Source organism: Calypte anna, chromosome 4B (genome assembly GCF_003957555.1).
Source record: "Calypte anna isolate BGI_N300 chromosome 4B, bCalAnn1_v1.p, whole genome shotgun sequence".
Lineage (NCBI taxonomy): Eukaryota > Metazoa > Chordata > Aves > Apodiformes > Trochilidae > Calypte > Calypte anna.
In genome coordinates, this window is record NC_044249.1 from 17,599,662 (window position 1) to 17,623,502 (window position 23,841).

Sequence of the window (23,841 nt, forward strand, 5' to 3'; positions counted from 1 at the left end):
ACAGTGCCATGGTTCACAATAAGTAAGTATTAAGTGCTGGTACACGTGTTGCATTCCTATTAGTTCCTTGCTCTCAACCTGTATTTTAAATGCCTTTTATTTTACTGATCTTGATAGTGATATGTCCAGATGCTGAGATCTGAGTTTTTGTCAGTGTTTCTAGTAGAGGGAAGTCTCCTATGCAGATAGCTACTAGAATAACCTGCCTTTGAGTGGGAGAAACTCTGATGTCTGTCTAATCTCACCTGGTTTTATGACCATCTCATTGCTATTTGAAGTACAGCTCAGAACCAGCATGCAGGAGCTGCAGGGACAGATACTTGGATCCAGACTGTCTGTTGCCCAAGTGTGCTTCTATTTATGGGATAAGCTGACTGCTCCATATCCCCTGGCACCACAACAACTGCCTTGGCTCCTTCCTAAGGTCTCTGACATGGTGAGCAGGGAAGATACAAAGGAGACAAAGGAGTCTGAGGGCTCCTGGTGATATAGAGACCCAGAGAACACTTTGTACAGTACTTCAGGTGGCTTATTTGTGGACTTAGATGTAGCAATGTGGTACACATGGTGGAAAGGTGCCTGGACCACACAATAACTGCATATCCCACAGCACTTTGGGAGTCAGGGAATTGCTGCTCTCCGAATGAGTATGACTGACTTTCTGCAGGGTTATCTAAAGATGTGAATTCTATTTTCTCAAGTCATCAGTATCACTGGAACCCCAAGAGCTTTTGACCTCATTCAGTGCTCTTTAGACCATGGTCATTAGATCCTAAGAGATGGTGTAAGAGTGTTACACTAGCAGGTGTGTTACCACAGTCTGTTAGGGCTTGGCTGCATTTGCCAGACTTTACAGAAAATGGGTCTGCTGTGGGCTTTTCAGGCCTTTATTGCATCCACCCACCCCATCTGTTATTTTCCTGAAGAAGAAACTTTAATGAATCATCTGATGAACATTTTAGAAAGATTCAGCTGTGGGGCTGACATTCCAGGTTGCTGAGCAGGGCTGGTACTTCCAGAGCAGTGTCAGAGTTTCATACAGCTGCAGCCCTCCCTGCTGACTGGGATTTATAGGAGTAATGAAATGCTCCATCATTTCCATGAACTTCCAGGCTGAATCAGAACCATTAAAACCTGCCCTTCGTGCTACTGACATCCAAGGTGCAGTTTCCCACCCAAATGAACCCCAAGCTGAAAATTTCTGTGCAGGTAGTGAAATCAACCAGGGGATGAGAGCCTGAGTGGACTGGGGATGGGAGGTAGAAGTTGTCTGGGGTTTTGCAAATTGTTTGTGCATGGGATGGCCCCTTTTGCATGGCAGAGCTGTGCTGGGTCCAGCTCCAGCAGCTCCAGCTGGGGGGCAGGTGTGCAGCAGCAGTGACCTGGTTTGGGAGAGACCTCTGCTAATCTCCTCTCCATGCCAAGATAAAGCTTGGCCATATGTTTCATCACACACTTTGGTGTCAAAAGGTCATTTTCCAAGTGGTCTCAGAGAGAAGCTGCCTTCCTGTGGAAAAAAAAAAAACCAACAAATGCTTTAAGGTATCTCAGGAAGAAAGGAAAACAGAGCTCCAATTCTTTTCTCAGTAGATTGATAATGTGAAACAAAGGTGTTTACACATCAAGGATAGTTCAAGCTTGATTCCTAGCTGTGCCATTAAAAAGCAGTGACATGCAAAGGGAAGGTAATGAAGCATGCAGCAGAAGGTCCAAATACTACTGAATAAACCAAGAGACAAAATGTCCTGTGTCCTTGCAACCTTGCTTGAAATACCAGCATGAGGTTTCAGGCCACTGAGATGTGAGCCCTGGTAAAAAGTCCTGGCTGCTGTTGTAGAATTTAGAAGGTGAGTCTGCAGCCCCCATGGTGTGGTGGTTTATGGCTGTTTTTGGATCTTTAGAGCCCTTTTGAAGTTGTAGAGCATTGGGACTTATATGCCTAAATCCCTGGTACAGAAAGATCCTTGATATCTTTTTTCCTGTTTAATCAGCCCACTTTGATTTTCATGAAAAGTGGTGAAACTTGAATGCCTTACCAGAAGTTAACTGCCTAAAAACCCTGCAGATTGAGATCCAAGTGATAGCTGAAAAGAAAAGCATTCCTACCTGCCTTGCATACCTTTGGAAGCATTAGCTATCATCTGAGCAATAAAATGTCCTACAGGCACTTGAAAATTGCACATGGGAAAGGACTTTTTATTGTATTAGTTCCAATTTCTGCATAGCTGAGACACCAGGTGATATCTAACTGCAGCTGGAAATAAAAGCCACATGATTACAAAGGCAGCTAAACACTCTTTTCTGTTCACTCTTTGGAAGCAGAACCATCTTTTCAGTGCTGCCATTTATTCTCTCTTATCACATTTCTATCAATAAACCTCCCAGTTGAGCCCTTATCTGCAGTTTATAAAGCATCATTCTCTGCCTCACCTTTCCTCCATGAGAAATCAGCAAGTGTGAGTGTGCCAAAGCAGTCTGAAAAGAATTTATGGTCTTCCTGCATATTCATGTGGTTACTTATACCACCATGAACAATTTTATTTTCCTATCTGGGCTTTTTTGTGCTTGCAGGGTTGGGGCTGTGAACACACAGCATTGGCTGTGCTCACATCAGGCCTTGGCAGAGAGCTTGGTGCAGTTCTTTCCCTATGGGAATAGCAACAGTGCCTTCCCAGCCTCAGGGATACAGGGATTTGAAGCTGTGGCTGAGCCCCTGACATCAGTGCCTACATGTTTCTTGCCTACCCAGTCTGGTGGAAAAGGGCTCTGACACCTCAGTGGTCATGTTTACTGAGCAGCCCCAGTCATCCTGAAAGAGAAAACTTCCTACAAGCCTCTGGAATTGCAGAGATCTCCCTCTGCTTCAGTGTTTGTCTGGTGGGAAATAGCAGAGTGCAGCTGTGTGGTGCCTTGGAGACCCTCTCTGGACCCTCTCTGGACTTTTCAGCTGGAGCTGCAGTGCCAGAGGAAGGCTGGGGTTCTGCTGCTGGGGAAGGAAGGGCACCCCTGGCTGAGGGATTGTTATAAAAAAAAAGAAGAAAAAGCTGGCAAAAGGTGTTTCTGAGACGTGTGCTTCTCTGTTGGTAGAACAACTGAATGTGTTATTCTAGTGGTATAAATTAAAGCTGCACATTCTGGCTCCAGCTTGTACTGAAGCCAGCCAGAGCACAGGGAGGGAGCTGTGAGTTAAGCACTTGATCAATCAAATTGTAAAACCTCAAAACTAAGCCAGAAGGCAACCTCAGTTCAAGCTCCAGAAGGGAAGCAGGAGGACACATCATCTGTTGGGCCACCTCTGCTGGACCTGAGCTTCCATTCATGTGCTCTGAACACATCAGTGCATGACAGCCCCTCCACCAAAGATAATTTGAGCTTGTTTTCCCCAGAGTGCAGTGCTGGATGTGTTGAGCTGAGATAACAGCCAGCACTGGGAAGCATTTGGGCCCTGACATCCTGACTGTGCTTTTTAAATTTTAGGATTGTTTCTCTCCTGGCTCCTGGCACTATGTTTTGAGGTGCAAGGGAGACCTGAAATCATAATTTCTGAAAGTCCACAAGAATATGAAGCTATTGCATCTGCTGACTCATCTCTGGTCTTGAATACTTGATAGGAAGGTGTCTGCAAAGCATCTAAACACTTCCAGGCAAGGTATAATGACCCTCATCATCCTCTTGTGTAAAGCCATATTATGCTCTCAGCTTAAATGCTTCCTGCTGATCTGGCCAAATTCTCTCAAGAGCACTAAGTAGAACTGGAAATGGTCCAAAGAGGGGTAATAGCTATGGAAGAACAAGTGTTTTAGAGGTGATCCTCTCCAGGGGCTCTGGGTTTGCTCAGCAGAGCACAGCAGTCTTGACTCCTTGCTGTTTTATACAAAGCAAGAACTAACAACAACAAAACAATCTGACTGAAGTAGTTTTTACCCAGAATATAACTGGTGTCACTGACCTTCTTGGCACAGGTTGTTGCAAAAGGAAAGGTGGATTCAGAGAGGGCTTTGGCAAACTGTGAGAAGGTCAGTACATGGTGACAACTGACCAAAACAGGGGTTCAAATGCTCCTCCTGGTCAAGTTGTTGCTAAACTTCTGGTTTGCCAGAAACCTGGGGGTCTGTCCAAGAGTTACATCCTCTCCTTCCCTGTGCAAATCACAAGACTCTGGGCTCTGGATGGACCTTTGCTCTGACTAATGTTCAGGCTCTAACATTTGGAGTTTTGGGAAGCAAAAGTCCAATGACATAAACTGAAATTCAAGTGCCAGCACTTGTCCAGGATGTCACGTTTGTTTGGATTGTCTTGGTTAGTGTCATTTTTCTTCTGTATATTGTTACACACCCTAGTATTGTTCTTGCAGTAAAACAGTCACACCCTCCTAGCATTTTTTCTGGCCTACAGATCTTCTGTTTTCTTGATGCTTGCTCATATATGGTCATTAGACAGAGCAGTGACAGCTGGGCTTTGAAAAAACAAGGAGTGATTTTCTGCATGTGCAGGAGGATGCCCTCAGTGGCATTTCAGTTTTGGAAGGTGCTGACCTTCAAAGCCATTTGGAGATGAGGTTAGGCTGAACAGCTCAGAAAGAAGGGTCCAGAATCACCAGTCCTGGAAAAAAACTATTGCTAAAGCCACTAGAAATAAGTCAGCCTTTGTCTAAAAGCTGCAGGTAGTTATTACCTGTGTAATAATGGGATTCACAACTTTGCTTTAATCACTATGCAAATGAAAGCTAAGCCCTCACTTAGAGTGTGCTAGGTTTGATGTCATTTATCCTCTATCACAAAAGCAATTCATTAAATTTTCCCAGCCACTGGCAATCAGCAAAAGCCTAATTTTGCTTCTGTGATGAAATGACTCAAGGCATAAATACAGTGGTTCTTGGTTTGCCTTATAGTGCTGGTGGTAGTTTGTGAGTTGAAGTGTTCTTCTAATTGGAGGGAAAGAACATAGGAAAACTTAAAATAAATTTTACAGCTTTGTTATCCAAGATAGGTTAAATGGAGTTTTGGTGCCTCTGGGACACTATCAGCTGTCACTGCCTGGACTGAGCATCCAGACCACCTATGTTGAGCAGAGAGGGGGAAGGTGAGGTGTGTGTCCAGGGCTCCAGGATGTGACCACTTCTATTTGCAATCTTTCTGTACTCTGCTGGCAGTGCTGACTCCTGGTCACCCAAGTCTCTCCTTCATGTTTTTATCCCCACTTCCATGGGAATGAGCCTGACATTGCAGTGGGATGGCCTACATCCCCAGGAGCAAGTCCTCTGGGTGTGAACCAGAACTAAAGAGCTAAAGGTGAGTTTTCCTGGGGATAGGGAGCAGGAGGAAAAGATTTGCAAGCAGAAGTGACCATTGCCTCTGTAGCAGCCCCTACTGAGCAAGTTTTTTTTGCCACTCTTGGGGCAGTCACAGTTTTTCTGTCCGCCCCAAATATTTCTATGTTGCCCACACCAGGGCTGCAAGGGCAAGGTCAGCAGAAAACTTTCTTCCCTGCTGCCAAACTACAATGGTTTAGAGAAGCAAAAATCTCTTGTGATTAAAAAAAGTACCCTTAGATGTCATCTATTGCCACTCATTAACCAGCTGGCTTGGCACCCTCCAGGTTTCTTCTTGCTGGTCCCTGATGGATGCTGCTCCCAGGTCTGGAGAAGGTCAGAGGAATCTCTGGCAAACACATGGACTCACTGCTCCCTTCCAGGGCTGTTTCCTCACTGCTTGTGCCCTGTCCTGAAGGCTGGGAATGCTTCCCTGAGGTATTTGCATCAGTAAGCACTGCATGGCTACATTAGATGCCTATGATCAGAGCTTGATTTCCCTGTGGAGAGTGGGAAGGACTTCCAGGGCCTTCAGAGTATTCTGTGTGTGTGTCCCTCTGTTGCAGGGGAGATTTTCCTTCCCTGTGCATCCATCTGATGCCTAGCAGAGCAGCACCCCAGCCTCCTGGATGCTGGGATCCATGCCTGGATGCTCACTCACAGCTGAAAGGCCAGGTTAGATGGAAGCATCAGCAACACCTCCCGAGGGAGATGCTGGGGCTGTCACAGTACTCAGTGTACATATTGAAAAACACCATTTCCAGCAGGTGCAGCTCCAGTTGGCTGCCATCCTCACAGCGTTTGCAACACCCGGGTCAACTCCCTGGTGCTGTTTGTTTGGATGAGGAACTCTTCTGTTGCTCTCTCAAAGTCTCACTGACATAGCCTGCAGCTATGAGCAAATGGTGTGTGGCTGCAAGTGCTGAAGAGATGGGAAGCATGTTCAATATTGATAAAGAGCAGAAGAGGGGTCTGTTTCAATTGTGCAAAGACAACTTTTCCATAATTAAAAGAGCAACAGACACCATCTCTTGCCTACAAATGAAATGACTGACATGAGCTGGAGACACACAACATACAGCCTGATACAAGCCTCTGAGCAGCAGGGATGCTGAAAGGGACCTGAGGTGGGGCTGTGCATCCCTGTTGGTTCCTTTGTTTCCAGCTGTCAGAACAGGTGTATAAAAATCTTGTGCTGTGTTCTCAGGTACTGAACAGTGTGTGTGTGCCTTGAGCCTCTTATTGAGGCCCTGCACCCTTCCTAGTTCCTGAGCTGGAATGGCTCAGCCTGGAAATGGGTCTGCTGGAGTAAAGGATTGGGTCACCCTTCTGCAGGGTCCCTGTTACCAGAGGTTAATGTATGCAAATGATTTCTTCCTCCCTCTCTGCAGCTTCATCCCATGTTTGGTTTTGGGAATGCTGTGCCTGTGGAGGGCCCAGTGCTGTGCCTTAATACCCAATAAAATGAAGGCTGCTGCTGGGCAGTGAAAAATGGAGATGGGGACTTGCTGGGAGAGGTAACTTGGATGCTGCTAGACTTGAGTGTGGGATTTGCTTCCAATACTTAATGCCTGTAAGTTACAACTGCAGCATTAGTGATGTGCCCACTTGCTAACCATCCTCTTCCAGTTGTCTCTTGATCTGTATTCCCCTTAGGAATGGTGAGGTGTTTCTTCTTTCTAGGTTTTGGATGCCTTTCCCCAAGCAGAATGGTTAAAAAGAATTTGCAGGCCCCTCTAACCACACCAGGCCATTTTAAGTTGTGATCTTGTGGTCTTCTGGTCACAGAGGGTCCAAGCCCAATGATCTGCTCACGGGACCATCATAGGCAGCCTGCTAACTCTCTTGTGCTTTATTGCTTGCAAGTTTCTCAAGAACATTTTAAAATCTTGAACTGAAATCAGCAAGAAAGCTCTTATAGCACTTCATTTAGGAGACTTCTCCCATGCTTGGAAGTGTTGGGCAGGTCAAGGGTTGAATTCACTGAATTATTTTGGCTGGATGATATCTGGTCTGGCTTCTGCTTCTAGCTGGGCCATCTTCAAAGTAGGCTGAAGTTGCTTAATTCTTGCCCAATCAAGTTTTGCTTCTTTCCAAAGAGGATTTCTCAGCCTTAGTTACAGTACCTCTCAATTCCCTTGCTCTACTGCTGGATAGGTTTAATCCACCCCAGATGCAGGACTTGGTATGTGCTGTGCTGAATCCCACAAGGTTCCCATCAGCCTGTTTCTCCAGCCTGTTCGGGATCCTCCAACAGGCTGACCACCTCATCCATTGGTGAGAGTGTGCAGAGAGCTGGCCAAGCAGGGATCTAATGGTTATTGCTCCTTATAATAACCTTTTCTGAACCCTGTTTGCCTGGTCTAGGGAGAGAACAAATATTAAAGACCCAGCTGATTTTAGGCACCTGATATAATCTATTCTCTTTCATTTTATTGGATAATGCAGATTGGAAGGGCCCTAAAGAGGTCCCTAGTCCAGCCACCTGCTCAAAACAGGGCCAGCTATGAGATCAGACCAGATTATTGTATTTGCTATACTGGAGAACGTGTTTTCATCACAAGTGTTATATTTGCTGGTGATGCAAACATACCTAGACTGTTTTCATGCCTCCTCACACATGCCCACATTATACAGGGATGCAAAGATGGAGTAAACTTCTTGATCTCATTGTAACATCACCACAGGTTGTGTAATGTGGCATTTTACTTATGAATGACTTTGGGTACCAACTCGTTCCGTTGCAGCATGCATTGTGGTATCAGCCTCCATCTAGTGAGAAGTGAAAAATTGTGGATGCCAACCCCTCCTTCACTATTCAACACATGAAGGAAGATGATGCTGGTAATTGGGTGTTTGCTGTCTAAAGGAGGAAGTTTGTCATCCACTGCTGTTGCTGATATGATGTGTCTGTAAACCCCCAAGCCACGATTTATCTCAGCCATTTAATATCTGTGTGGTAGGACAGAATGGCATATTCAGGATGAGCCATTGTGATCTGTCTGTTGGGGAATACAGAGCATTTTATAATCTCCTGTGGATGCTTTTTACTTTAAATGAAGGAAATTAGTGGCTGGATTCTGCAGAGAAATAATTCCTGATGTGAGGCACTGTTTGAAGGACAGCGCTACATGAAAGCTGAAATTGTCTTTTTCTTTCAGCATGATATCTGTTTTCTTTTAATCACAGGAATGAAGGACTGGAGTTTCATCCTTAACTGTTAATTTCCTGTCTGTTGTCTATTCAAACAAGATCCTTCTGTATCTCTTATAATAAACACATTTAGAGAAGGAGCTGAAACCTGGGTCTGCCCTCTACCCCTCTCCAAGGGCAGCTGACTACTCCCATCTGGGCCATGCAGTCCAAGGGCTGAAGCATCCTCCTGAGCACTGAGAGGGCAACAGAGAATAAAAATGGATGATAGAGCCATGCAGAAATTCAGGTGGGAGAAAGATGCCCAAATGCATTAAGCAACCAGGCCAGGAGTGAGGACACAGCCAAGAAGTGACAGAAAGCCCTGGGCATAGTCGCTGCCATGAGGGTTTTGCTGCAGCCCCCACGTAGATGGGCAGGATAGAAATACTTAAGGCAATTGCTAAAAATTAAAAAAAATAAATTAAAAATGATACCTAGTTTTTGTTTCTCATCAGAAGTTTTGCTGTCTTGCTGTTAGTAGATATTTTAGAAAACTTTCTCTTAAAAAAGTACTGATCTTGTTCTGCACACCTGGTTTTACTTTTATCAGTCATAGGGAGCTACTGGGGGGGTAATATTTTTTTTAATGATCTAAATAAATGTACAAAGCTTGATGCTAATTTTTTCCTTTAAGCTTACAATTCTGGAATAAAGAACTGTGATCTTATAAGAATCCAAAACTGTGATGCTAAAGCTCTTGAATTATTCATATGATCTTACTCAATGCACTGTGATTATTTCTGATGCTTTAAACTCCTGGATGTCTTTTGATGCCTGCATTATTTCTATGTAAATTCCAACCATTAGTTGGTTTTATCAATAAGGTTCAGATTGAATCATGCCTCCCCCTGCAAATTAATGCAGGCTTGACAAATGGAAGAGAAGATTTAAACTATCAAAACATAGACTGTTAGACATGGGTTTTGAACAAAAGCATCTATATATTATTTCAAGCTTTGGTGGTGATATCTGAAAATATTAGCACATACAGGGACACTTAGCAGATTGGTAGATGTGGAAGAGTGAGCTAAGCTGCAGATTTGAAAGGCTTTTAAGATGTGTAGATAGGCTCCTAGGGCTGCTGTTGGCTGTTGACTTATTGCAACTAGATCTAATTAAACCACAAAAACTGTTTTCAAACAATGTTAAAGATCAGATTTAAACTCATAAAAGCAGGAAAATCAGGATAGGGTTGAAATTGTCTCTCTAATTCACCCCAGCATGCCCTTGGGCTGTCTTTTACAGGAATGCCATGTGTCATTGATTAAAGTCAAACCCAGTCTGGAGCCCACTGGGAACAGCACAGCACTCTGGACACTCAGTTCTCATGCCCTTCTGCAGGAATCTCCACCTTTAAGATAATTTTATTTCATTATTGTAGTGTTCATTTATTTCACTGTACTTTTTTTTTTTTTTTTCCCCATGGCAAGAGGGTTGGAACTCGATGATCTTGAGAGATCCCTTCCAACCCAAGTTATTCTATGATACTGTGATTCTAATTTTTTCTTAATTACCCTTTCTTTTCTTGGCAAAAGAGGGGAAAAGATCTGATTTAAGGGATGAAACATTTTTTGAGAGTGCAGTCAATATCATGACCAATTCAAGCCTGCAGGCACACCTGCAAATCTGGTCAAGCCATTCCTTCTCCTAAAACAGGGATGAAAATGGCTGAATTCTACTGAAAACTTACATCTGGCTCAGTAGACCAGGGAAGATGCTGTTACCAGAGGAAACCTAATTTCCCCTGGTACTGACCACTACCATGTGTCAAAATAAGTAGCAGAAAGTTGTTTAGCCTGGAAAAAAAGGAGGCTGAAAGGAGGGTGCAGGGAGGAGGGTGCTGGCCTCTTCTTCCATGTAATAAGGGGTAGGACAAGAGGAAATGGACACAAGTTGCACCAGGGGAGGTTTAGATTTGATAGTAGGAAAAATTTCTTCACTGAAAGGGTTGTCAGGCCCTGGCACAAGCTGCCCAGGGATGCAGTGGAGTCCCCATCCCTGGAGGCATTTAAAAGCCATGAGATGTAGATGTAATGCTGAGGGAAAGGGGTTAGTGGTGGACTTGGCAGTGCTGGGTTAACAGTTGGACTTGATGGTCTTAAAGGTCTTTTCCAACCAAAATAATTCTATGATTTTATGATTCTAACATATAGCCAAAACTTAAGCAGCAGGGGCTAGTAAGGACTGCCAGGAAGAGAAGTTTCAGCTTCTCATAAGTACAGAGGTGAGCAGCAAGGTCCAGACAGGAGTCTGATCTCCTCTGAAGCAGAGATTTTTGGGTCTATTTTGACCACAGAAACAAGTTATGCCTACCAGGTGGCAGAACCAGAGGCGTCCACAAGCCTGTTCTCCCTCTAAAAACCACATCATCTTCCTTCTTTATTATCTTCTATCCATCTTTTAATCAGATTTTTTTTAATCTCCTCATTAATTTTTCAGCATGCTACTTCCCTGGCTGGAATGGGAGCTGCTCTGGGGAGCCAGCTGTAACTAGAAGAACAAGTTTAAGAAGTTTTAGTGGACCAGCAATCCCTTAGCCCTGCCAAGACTGCACTCTGATCCTGCCTTGTCTGCAGCAAGTTGGGCTGAACACCAGTGCTGTAAAGTGGGTAATTCATCAGCATCTCTGCTGCAGATGGCTATAAAAGTAATCCCTCTGCATTACACAGGACTGTGCTGTTGACAAGCACATTATGAAAAGGGGTTGGGAGAGGGAAAGTTGCTTCCCAGTAATTCCTGCTGAAGCTTTTTTTCAGGGATTTAACAGAACCCCTCAAGCAAATACTCCCCAGTCTGTGGAAGATGGGGTTTGAGCAATCTCAGGTTCGTTTAGGGTTTATACCCATGTCTCAGGTGAGTCTGTTAACCAGAGATGACTGAATATAGGGAGTCACCATCTCTCTTGGCTGGATTTTGTTCAAGAGAAGACTCATGGGTGCTTGCCAGAGCTGGTCATTTCAGGTGGGGAGGAGTAAGAGGCATTTAACTGCATTCTTCCCTGGATATTCTCCCATAGTCAGTGCAGGCAGTTTTCCTTGGTGGTTTGGACTCAGGTTTGTTGTCTTCTTAACATTTGCTCTTTCTTACCATCTCCTTCCTGGGAAACATCCTCAGGCACACCAATGCTGCAGGACCACACAGCAGACAGGGGCTGGAGATGCAAAATATCAGCTTACATTTGCCTGCTGTGGGCTGCTGGGACTCATCTCACCCCATGCACTTTTTTTTTTCTTTTTTTTTTTTTCTCTTCTTCTGTTTGCTGCTGCTTGGAAACAGACTCCTGCATTTCTTTGGTCCAGCAGGGAAAATTCTTGGCTGCAAAGCTGAGTCTCACAATCTGGTCTGTGGCCCAGCAAGCCCTGGCCAGCTTCCAGGCACAGGATCTTTCAGATATGGGGATTTTCCATTGAGGGTGTTCTCCTGCCTCTTCAAATGTTGAGAGAGAGGCATTTTGAGAGTGGTTCTTGCTGATAATCATCCCAAAAGGAGAGAGAAAAACCAAAACATGTGCTGTCTTACAGAGGCTGCTCCCCAGCCCTGCAGAAGGCTGGGGACTGAGATCAGCCCCTGGACCCTTGCCCAGAACTAACTGGCCATTGGTGCCTGCAGTGTTTTGGGGCTCATCTGTCCAGCCAAAAGGGCAGCTGTTCCCTGTATTTCCACAGGCCAGAGAGTAAAATGTCTAAATGCAAAAAAAAAAAAAAAGAAAAAAAAAAAAAAAAAAGAAAAAAAAAAAAAGAGAGAGAGAAAGGCTAACATTGTTCTGTTCTTCCCAGCTCCATAGAATCAGACTGGGGACACCTCCCACCAGACCAGGTTTCTCCAAGCCCTGTTCAGCCTGGTCTTGAACACTTCTTTCTAATATCTGATCTCAATCTAGATGTCTTTCATTTTAAAACCATTCCCCTGTATCCTATCACTACACAGGCTCATAAAAAATTCCTCCCCATATTTCCTGTAACCCCTTCAGGTACTGGAATGTATGGAAGGTACACTCAAATCTTCCTGGAATCTTTTCCAGGCTGAACAACCCCAACTCTCTCATCTCCTCTCGTCAGAGGACTCCAGCCCTCTGAGCATCTTCGTAGCCTTCCTCTGGATTTGCTCCAACAACTCCATGTCCTGCCTGGGTTTATTATTTTACAAGTATCTAAAACACTCCTATCCCTATTTCTCCCTTTTTGTCAAATTCCATAAACCCTGTGTTATGAGGGAAAGACCCCAAACTAGGCATCTACCTACTGCAGTGATGGGGCACCCAAAGAAATACCTCTACATGTGTGCAGTGTGGTGCTGGAATATTCTGCAGGCACCATCTCCATGGCCATCAGTTGCTGCACACTCTGATTTGTCTTGAGAGCCTCCAAAAACCACGTCCTTTCCCCACCAGACAAAAAGGGGTCTTGGTTCTCTCTCAGCAGCATCAGAAGTGAAACTGGGGAGTACTGGAGAGTACCCACAGCATTATTGTACCTTTGGTCTATGTCTTTGAATGAACAAAACCTCAATGAGGGATTTTGCAGATCCCCAATCCCTTGCAACAATGATGAGGAACCTCTCTCTGTTTCCATCCTTGGAGAAAAGGCAGCAGGTCCAGGAATTGAAGCCTGGTATGGAGGAAGCAGTGCAGAAGTTGGGGCTGTGCTGGTTTCTGTAATGAGGTGCATTGCTGGGTTATTTTCAGCACTGGGGGATGCTGTTCCAAACCCACAGTTGTTCAAATATCTGCTTCTGGGTAGTGGATAAATGCTTGTGAGTCAAAGGCTTGTTTGGACTGATTGCCATGTTTTCTGAAGTTATTCCACTGGGGGTTAAGCAGCCTGTCAGGGGAAGCTGGGTCTTAAAGCTGCTGCTTAAAAACTCATGTGCCTGCTTGTGAATGCACCTCAGAAAAGATGCAGATGGGTTCCCTTTCTTTGCTGGGGCACAGAGAGCTACTTTATTGAGTAAACAAGTTTTAAGAAGTTCAAGGTTAAAAACGGATGCTGTGCCCACAGAAGGAATTGAAAGCTGTTGATGCAAACAGGTACAGAGGGTGTCAGAACACGGAGCCCCTGCTCAAGGAGAGGGGTTGGGCTCCTGTGTCCTGCATTGGCTGCACGATGGAGATTATTACTTTGATTTTTGAGGGTAAGCAGAAGAACAGAACTGTCTGATTGTGAGAGCATGGCTCACTGAATCAAGGAGCAGAAAAGCTCTCCAAAACAATAATTTGTTTTGACACTACATGAGCAAATGCTGGTAGTTTCCCATTTCTCTTACATCTTCCCCTCCCAATTTTTGTTTCTCCCTACTTGACAGATGAAGTATTTTAGTTTGTTCCTCTCAATATTCAACTTTACTAGCATTTAATGATGGAGAACTGTTCTATTTGCTGGATGATTTCTAACTTTTTTTTTTCTTCTAAATTGCCTCAGGACTTGTGTATCAGAAGGAGATGGTGGGAGAGACCATAATAAAAGCAATGGGTTTCAAGAAGACAGATGTCAGTCGAGTGAAATTTTGTGAATCAGATCTCCCAAGAGGTAAGACAAGAGGAAAATAAAGTTGTTAGTTCCTCAGAGTAAGCTAAGGACACAATTAGGAAATTCAGTAGGTGCTGAGCTGTGTAGATGATGAAGGGGTTTTCTGGGATGTTAATACCAGACAGAAACACACAGGAGAAAATAAGAGGTCAGATTTCTATGAATAAATCTGAAAGAAGAGCAGAAATATTCAGGGATAAAACCAGAAAGGCCAAGGCACAAAATGAGACCTCAAATAGAAACAGAAATAATTCTGTGAGAGCCATTAATAGAATGAGGAAGATCAAAGGGGGGATTGGTCTGCTACTCAATCAAGAATGAAAGTTGTGAGCACATAATTACAATAAACTTGAAGAATACTGGAGAAGGAGGAAAAAATCCTTTTTCCCAGAATAGCCTAGCAATTATAGTCCAGGCATCTTAACAACAGTTTAGAGGAAAAAAAAAATCAACCATAGTAAATTGTCTGTAATATTTACAAAAATGATTGGTAAATGAATAGCAGTCAACCTGGGCTGGTCAAAAATAAGGGTCAAACCTTTCTAATTTCCTTTACTGCAAAACTGCAGTAGAGACCCTTGTGGATTGGGTTGGGAGTGAACAAAATTTACAGCTCAATTATAAGAAAAAAAAATTAAAGAAGGTTTTCTTAGTAACTTTGCAACAGGCATACATCTGGGAAGGCCTATTTGTCTGATACAATAAAGAAATATCTGAAAAAAAGAGAGTTAAATTCACCAGGAGACAAGTGCAAAGTACTCTGAGCCAGAAATAATTTGCTAAGCAAATAGAATGGGAAGTAACTGGCTATAAAGCAGTTCTCCAGGAAAGTATCAATATCCTCTTCTGATGAAGGTCTCTTTAAAGATGGGGGCTTTCCTTGTGGTTTGTGGGTTTGTTTTTATTTTAACCTCTGATCTGTGTGTAAAAGTTGAAAGAGCTGGGGTTATGTGGTGGCACAAAAAAGGCTGAAGCAAGGCCTGCTGACCACCTCCAGAAAGGCCATTTTAAAGAGGATGAGAAGTTTTTCTGTGTTCATGATGCTTAGGGCAAAGTGTTCATAAATTAATTTAAGGGGAATTTAAACCGAGCATTAGGAAAACCTCTCAAAGGGCAAGAAAACACTGGAATAGGAGAGGTTGTGAAGTTCCTGTGACTGTGGGGTCTTTAGGAACAGACTGGTCAAACATCTGTCAGGAATGGTGCCCACTGATAGTAAAGGCACTTCTGATTCCTTCCAGGGCTGTTGTTTGATGTGTCCCTGCGAATCTAGAGATGTAAGTGACTTAGTGGGAGAAATTCTCATGGCCATGTCATTTTCTCCTTCCTGAGAGGGTATTGCTTTGCATAATTGCTCTTCATTTACATGTAATTAAATACCTGAAGTGAGCGGAGAGAGGGCAATTGTCAGACCAGTTATGGGAGGGCTTGGGTTCAACTGATCAAAGGTGCCACCATCTGGGTGGTAAGTGTTCTGGTAAGGCAACAGGATGCTGTTCATCACTAACTCCCTTGCTGTTGCCTTCTCTGAATATATTGTATTTATCTGAGAGAGCCCGGGGAGCTTTAAACCTCTAAAGAATTTTTCAATGTGCTGGTGATTTTCAGGGATCTCTCTGCCATAGGAATGATAGGAATGTTTGAATCGAGAATTAATTTACTTTGGGTCCTTGATTATTCTGGCTTGCAACAAGAAGAGTATTGGCATCAGGCAGAGAGTTAAACAAGGCACCAGTTTCCCTCTTCTCTCTCTCTGATCTTCATGTTCAGGACAGGACTACTGGAGGCAAAAAGCAATGGGGATGGGATGTGCAGTGATGGCAAAGAAATCAGTATGGTGGAGCTGAGGTAATTTCTTTATTCCAGGAACTTCTAATGAGTTGTGAGGCCATGTTTCATGTAATTCCTGTTAGCATGGAGATATAGGAGTGTGAATCTGTCTGTGAGCTGAGGGGCTTTAATAACACAAGTGAATTACCTCTGTGAAACAGTAGACTTCTCCTAGGAGAGAGAAAAGAATCAGGCAAGAGCTCTGTGAATTGCTTAGAAGTGTCACAAAGAGAGGAGAGGGATGAATTAATCAAAATCATGACACTTGAAAAGATTTATATTCGTGGGTTTTCAGTCCAAAACATATCAGATTATACAGCAAACTCACAGCCCTGGCCATTGACTCTCACCCACTGAATCCTTGCTCTGTAACTTCTGTTTGATTTCTGACCAATATTCCTGTCTTCACTAGAGCAGGCAGTTTACCACCATTAGCAAACTTGTTCCAGCTGCAGCTGCATTTTTCTCCAGATGATACTTATTTTGATTTGCCTTGTCCTCAGATTCTGAGCACCAAATCTTTCTGTGGTGCAAAGCTCTGGTTTTAGTCCTGTAGGTGTTAGCAGGCTGGACCTCTGCTGAAGCAATGCAGAGGAATGTAGCAAATCACAACCAAATTCTGGGTGCTTGCTTTTGGGATAAGGCTTGAATGAAGACAGTGGAGCATCATCTGAGAATACAGCTTGGCAAGTGGAGGCTTTGGGTGATACAACAGTCTGTGTGCAGGCACAGTGCTGCACAGCAGTGATTTGTTGATGTAGGGATTTCATTCAGGAATTGGGAAGCCCTCTAGATTGTAGGTTTGTGCCATTTTCTGGTTCTTCAAGGAATGATAACTCCAGCATTTGCAAGTGTTTTAACATTCCTATTCTGGCTTATCCTTAATACATTTTTTGTTTTGTTTTGTTCTGGTCATTTCTTTTTCCCCTTTGCTTTGTTTTAGTTTCATGTGGTTTTTGTTTTGTTGTTTTGGTTTTTTTAGCAAATGGCTACAAAAGGGTTAGGTTAAATTCTATATTCACCTTTTCCTTAGGATTTGGGCTATTCTAGAAGTAAGTATTTCCTAGGGTTCTCTTAGGAGGAGCTTTACAGTCTCTTAAGCAGAAGTACAGTGACACATCTCAGTCTGTCAGACTTGATTCAGCTTCAATCACTTAGGCCAGCAGCTGAAATACAACCACATGTACATGAACCATAGGTATGGGACACATTTGAAGTTTAAACACATGAAATAAAGTTTATTCCAAGTCAGAGTATAGGATTTTTCTGCCATAATTTTGCAAGTCAGGTGGCCAAATACATTCAGCAAGTATTTCAGCACCTTTAAAGACAAACCAGCCCATGGATTGCTTTCTAAGGCAGTATAGATTTTGTAAGCAGCACACTAAGATAGATCAGAGAGACCTCTTTGCTATGTTAGAAAATATTTCAATAAATTTTAAAGGAGCTGCTGTATTTGGCTATTCATTAAAGATCTAAATCCGTGTGATCTGTCTTTGCCCATCTGGAGACTGCAATGTTAATGAGTTAACTGCCTGAGCACAGTCCCTGAAGAGTCACTCAGATAATTTGAAGCAGCATCATTTCAAACTAAGGATAAATACAGCTTTGTATAAAATGGGTTCTTATTCCAGCAATAATTGCTTGTGGGCTGTATAAGATGGTCTTGAATCACCCCATCAGCCTTATTCCCAGAGCAGCAAGTGATAGGGGCTTCTATAAAGGGGCAGTGCATCTACTATTAGGTGCACTAATTTTGTGGAGGTGTTTGCACATGGAATCAATTTACTTTTTCAGGCAGAGGCTCTTTTTATGGCAGAGAAAGCAGTTAGTGGGGAAAGAAAATGCTGACAATTTATACTGTGCTTCCATATACAGTGTACCAGCAAAACACATTTCCCAACAGAGGTAAGGGAATCTGTGGTGATTTTTATATCACTGTCAATTATAACACTTCACAAGAAATAATTTCTTCCTGTTGAAATGAACTGCTTATTACTGTGACACCTGCTCTTCATGCTCATAACAGAGCTGGTTTTGTAAGTCTCAGGGTTCAAATATGTAAATCCAGATTGACCAAGGATTAATCTGACAAAAAAAAAAAAAAATCCACACTCCTGATGTGTGTCTTTCTTGACCTCATGGTCAAAGAGGAATAAGAGGTACTTTAGACCATGAGATACCTGGTCTGTTTCAGGATAAGAGAAAAATATCAATATATAACATTTAAAAGAATGTATTAAGAAATTAATAGCTTCTTAATAGTAATACTGTAAAAATCTATGGATTAAGAAAGAAAATCTGACTGATTAGTCACCATATGGCTTCTAAACCTGGTCAGGTAAATTGGGTTACCCCAGTTATTGCATAGCATTGAAGCAAAGTGCTTCAAAATATTGGATGGAGGAATCCTGTGTGAAGGAAGGTTTGACACAGTGGGATTTGGCAGGTCAGATGAAAGTAAATTCTTCCTACAAGAGAGGGAAAAACTGAAGGATGCTCGTCGGTGGGAGGGATCTTTGCTTTATAATAAAGATAAAAGTTAAATATACTCTGAGGATGAGCTCTGACATTGAAACTTCCAAGGTAAGATCAGATCAAGTGCCAGTTCCTGGACTAATCAGTGTTGTTTCAGGTTTATGAACCTCTGTGCTGATATAATCCTGGCCAGCTGGGGAGCAAAAGAATTTCTCCATCATATTGCTTTTCCATCTCTTTTAATTGTTAATAATTGCAAAAATTAAAGAAGGAAAACTCTTGCCTACAAGAATTGGGGGTAGAAGAATTTGTTCTTCAAGGTGAATGTCTTAAAATTCCATGAGAAGTTGATGAAGACAGAGTTCAGATGGTGACTAATGCTCTTCTGGGTTGGAATCTCTCCAAAAGTCTTGAAATCAAAGCTCATTGCCAGTCAGTGCATGTTATGGCAAAATGAGACTAATAAGTGAACAAGACAACCAATGCATTTAATGTGACAGGACCACTTGGGGCATTTACATCTGTCATAAGTTCAGGCAAGATTGGCTCAAGAGTTTAAATCACAGGCAAACCTGCAAAACATTTCCAGAACCTGCCAGAATAACCCTTTTGTCTCCAGCTAAAAAACACCTTTCATTGAGCCTGAAGTGAATTGAGCAAAACCACTTTCTGTCAAAAGGTAACCATGATGGAAATGGTTTTATCTGCATGGAACCAAGGCAAGAAAACATTAACCAGCTGCTCCCCTTTCAGAGGCATCTGCAACCATCTGGAGGGAGCCCCAGCCTGCAGTGCAGCAGCTCAGTGTGGGACCAAGCATGACTCAGTTTGTGGCTGCCAGAATCAACACTCAGTGACTGGAACATGTTCAGAATCTCCTTTTAACTATTCTCCAAATAGTCTTTACCAGGCATTAATGTAGCCTTATTTTCAGGAGCCAAGTGGGAGCTGTAGGCTTTTGGCTGGCAAAGGCTGGGGTTGGGTGGTCCTGGTTTCTTGGTGGTCTTGGCAGGGTGGTTTTTCAGTTCTGGGAAGAAGTGATCTTGGGATCTGTTCTGCATGATGGCTGCTTTTGTTGAGATTGGGTGATTCTCAGTGTTTGTGGGTCAGAAATGAGAGAATTGTCTATTTTTGTTTGCACTTTCCCATTTCCGTTCTCTGGCAGCTTCTTATCCTCATTCTTCATGTTTCAGGACAGGTCTGTGGTTCACTACAAGTGGTTCCAGTTCTTTCTGTCTCCCTTAGGGTGATGAAGGCACTTTGCTTTAGCACTACTAGTTGCTAAAAACTTTCTTTTTTCTCTTGGAACATGGAGTATGTTCATCAAATCAGTTAAAAGGGGAATCAGACATTAGCAGATCTGTTGTTCAATCAAACATGGGTCAAAGGATTCAGCTCAAGTGCTGTATGAGACCTTCCTGCTGTCTGCTGTGAGTGCATGAAGCCCTAGGGATGCTGTGCTAATCCTCAAGTGCTTAAAGGGATTTCAATGCATCTCACATGTTTTTTGTTTTCTGTTTCTTTTTTACCTGAAATTAAACTGTGGGTAGAAAACAGGTGATGAAAGGTGCAGCTTAGCTACTCATCTAAGGTTAATTTTCATGTTGCAATCTCAAAAAAATGGGCCCTTAAATGTCCCTCTAAAATGCTGGGAAGGAGAACTGCATAAAAAATAGTGGTGCCCAGGCTTTCTCTGTCACATCAAACAAAACGAATTAGGCTAAATCTGACCTGAAGAAATGCTGTCCAAATGATTCAACCTGTGTTCACTTTGCTGATCAGCTGCTCACAGGAGAAATCAATGCCTCTGAATGCAGTGGGGGTGCTTGTAAGAGTCATCAGTTATCAGTCATCCTTCTTGGTAAATTAGAAGTCTCCATGTATCTTCTGGTAACTCTTATTTCACTGAAGAGAGCTGCAAAGATAGAGAAAAGATACATCATAAACCAAAGAGTCAAAAAAAAAAAGGGTAGAATTTTATTCAAGAACAAAACCCTGTTCTCAGGTCACTCCCCTCAAAAAGAACTGAATGAACTATAAATTGTTGGGTTTTAATCATTAAATATCCCACTCTAACTTCTTCCACATTCTATTATTCAAAACTTCTGTGCAAAGGACTGAATAAAAGATTGTTATATGAATGTTCTTCTCACTGTGCCTCAGACTTTAAATAGGAAAATGATTGCCCTTAAATTATGTGTTCCCTTTTGGATTTTTGGGCCATCAGCTTGAACTTTCTTTGGTTTTGCATGTGTTTGAAATAATATGGTACAATTTATCTGCTGTTTGAAGGACTTCTGTAGACCAAACCACTGCATATCTTAAAAAAAAAATTACAAAAAGCTTGCTGCAACCTGTAATCACAGAAGAATTCATATTATAAGAGGGTAGGATTAATAATGCCTGTAATGATAATATACAATTTACTTTGGGCTTTTCTAATTATAAAAAAATTACAGATAGCATCAACAGTGTGATTCTGAAAGGCTCCTCATTTATTATGTAGCTCTCTTAATCAATGCTCTGCCACTGGAAATCAAGTCAGAATGTTATTATGGTCTCTCCTACTGGATTTAATTACAGCAGTAACTCACGGCTCAAAGTCTGAGCAAACACACCATGCAGTTTATAGCTTTGAAGAACACCTATTAATCCTGCCACCTGCCTCCCAGTGCAAGCCAATGAAAGCTTTTAAAAAATCCTTCTGCCTCAAATAAACACAGGGCTGCACGTAGGCTCAAGGTGGGGGTGCAGAGAGCCCAGGCACAGGGAGCATCATCCATCCCTGGGAGATGAGCTCAAGGTGCATCAATCCCTGAAGTTCTTTGGGACCCAGACTGAGGTCTTATCTTTCACTCTTACCCTTTGTGAGAATGATTTCAGGCTCTCAGCTCCTGTCCTTTGATTTCCTGGAATCAGGACCAGGCTGAAGGTGTTGCATCTGTGCCTCTTGTAGCATCAGTTTCTGCCATGAATCTCAGACCTGACAATTAGCTGCAAATGGGATTGCTGCACTCTTCCAAGAACCTGTATTAGTATCAGGAGCTGATTTTTAATTTTGGTAGCAGCCAGGGAGGATGTTTCTCCCTCCAAAACAAAACCATGCACAGCCACATGCTGGAAAAAACAGAGTTGCCAAGAGAGGTCTTGGGAAGCAAAGCAGAAGAGTGAACATGAATGCTTGTATTTTAAAGCTAACTCCTTATAGGGAAATACTGCAATCCAAAAACTCAAAATGCCCTAAACTAATATCTACCAGTGCCTATGTCTTTCAAAAAAGCATCTACACCATAGTTAAAGAAGATGAATTTGTCTTCTCAAGCCACCTTCTTGAGTATGAGCTTTCTTATATGCTTAATATTTTGAAAAAGTATATTGATACATAAACAGGCTGATTATTTTATTGTGTCATTTATTTAAACTCACCAAAGGTGTGAGGGCTCCAAAATCTTCTATTCACTTTCTCAGCTGGCTGGGCAGACCAACATCCATTTGATAGCTGTCATTTGGGAAGCTGTGGGAAGGAACCAAGGAAATATTTGCACTTGACTGATGTTGCTTCTATCCACGCTGCAGTGTGCTCTGCAAGGTTATCAGAACTAGTCAGATGTGCCTTTTTTTTTTTTTTTTTTTTAATGTAAATATTATTTTGTCAGGACCTGCTAGTGGCTTGAAGTGGAAAATACTGGCAGGAAAGGCTCAGCTCCAGCAGGTTGGTCTGCTTGAAAGGTAGTGGCATTTCAAAATTGATATTCTGATATTGCCACATGCCTTCTGGTAACAAGAAGAAATATGAGTGATATTTCACTGAAACTTCTGGGAAACATAGACCTGAAGTGTCATGACTGACCAGTTTTGTCTGGTTTCAGTTTGCAAGCCCTATCCTCATTGCAACATTTTGGCCATCGTGGAACAAGTTAGTTTGGTAGTTTGGCTTTTTTTTCTTTTTTTCTTTTTTTTTTTTTTTTTTTTTTTTTTTTTTTTTTTTTTTTTTTTTATTCTGAGAGCTGTCTGGGACAGCAGTTTTTTCCCAACCCTGATTTCTACCTTACGTTCCAGCAGAACCTGGGATCCTTCTCAGCCCAGTAAGCCAGATAGGAGGGGCCAAAGGCACAGCAGAACTGGGTACAAGATCTTCTGTGCCAAACAGGAGAGGGTAAGTGTAGAAAAAGCTCTTGGGTAAGAGCTCAGGTGAAGTCTGCAGGAAGGACATCCCTTTCATCCCATCTACCATCAGTCTTCCAAAAGTAAGATCTCTTGTTAAGGATCTGGAAAGGTGATACAGACTTCCATGGCATTGCCCAGGGAGATCATAGCAGTGGGCTCTGCTCTGCCTCTTTAAGTTGTTTCCTTTGGCTAAAGGAGGAGCTCTAAGGAAGACTAAATATCAAGGATGTTTAAATAGCATGAAATGAGGTGGTAGGAGCACCTTTGCACTCTTTCCTCTTGGCAGTCTATTAATCTAAGGGAAAAGCCTGAGAAACTCAGGCTAATTAATCTCAGCTGCTGTGAAAAGTGTAATTTGAATGTTTTCAAAGACTGACATTTCTTAGGCTAAAACCTGCCTTCTGTGTTTTATATAAAAACAATGTACAGCCAACTGTATTTTCTAAATTTGGTCTCAAACTCATCACAGGAAACAAGGCTTACAGGAAAATCAGTAGCTCTGCCATATTCCAAGAAAGTCTGTGGGAAGAGCCTTCTGTGTTACAGGTTGGAATCACTTTGCTCCCTAGCACTGGGGAGATTGAAAAAAAAAAATAAAGCCAGGTGGCTTTATTTAATCCATGGTTCAGATTTGCTGCTGTAAGGAGCTGTGTCCTTCATGGCAATGAGCTTGGAGCAGCAGAAACTGGGTTGGAGGAGGAGGAGGAGAGGACTTTCTGTCTGCACTAGTGTGACACTGCCACACATGAGGCTTTTATTACAAGGGAGGAAGTGGAGGAAAAAAAAAAGGATTGCAAAATCAGGCTCCATAATGCTCTATGGTTCTGCTTGCTGTGCTTGATATCATATTTGTGGTCTCAGAGGAAACGTCAGCTGGTCCTGTTTGAAGCAAGATGGGGAGGTGGGTGGAGTGCAGCAGTAAAATGATAATTGAGAAGTGGTGATCCTTGGCATTCCCTGTTCCAGCAGGAACATGAAGAATCCTCATGTCTCATCCTGTTTAAGAAGAAACAGGAGAGCAGTTCTTCACACTTTATTCATTTATTTATATATTTATCAATCCATTTATTTTAAGGCTGTTCTGTGTTTCTTTGTGAATACTGAAAACTTTTTGACATTTGTTTTGCAGTATGCACGTGAAGACTTACACACGTCTCTGGGTTCCTACCAGACCTTTTGTTCCAGAGTATCCCAAAACTGGCTGATGAGATGGCTCCCAGGTTGCAGGAGGTAATTGGCTCTGGGAACTGAGAGGAGAGCAATCCACACAGCATCCTTAGTGCAAAGCAACACAAAAAGAAAACTATTGTGGGGAATAATTACTCTCATACTCCT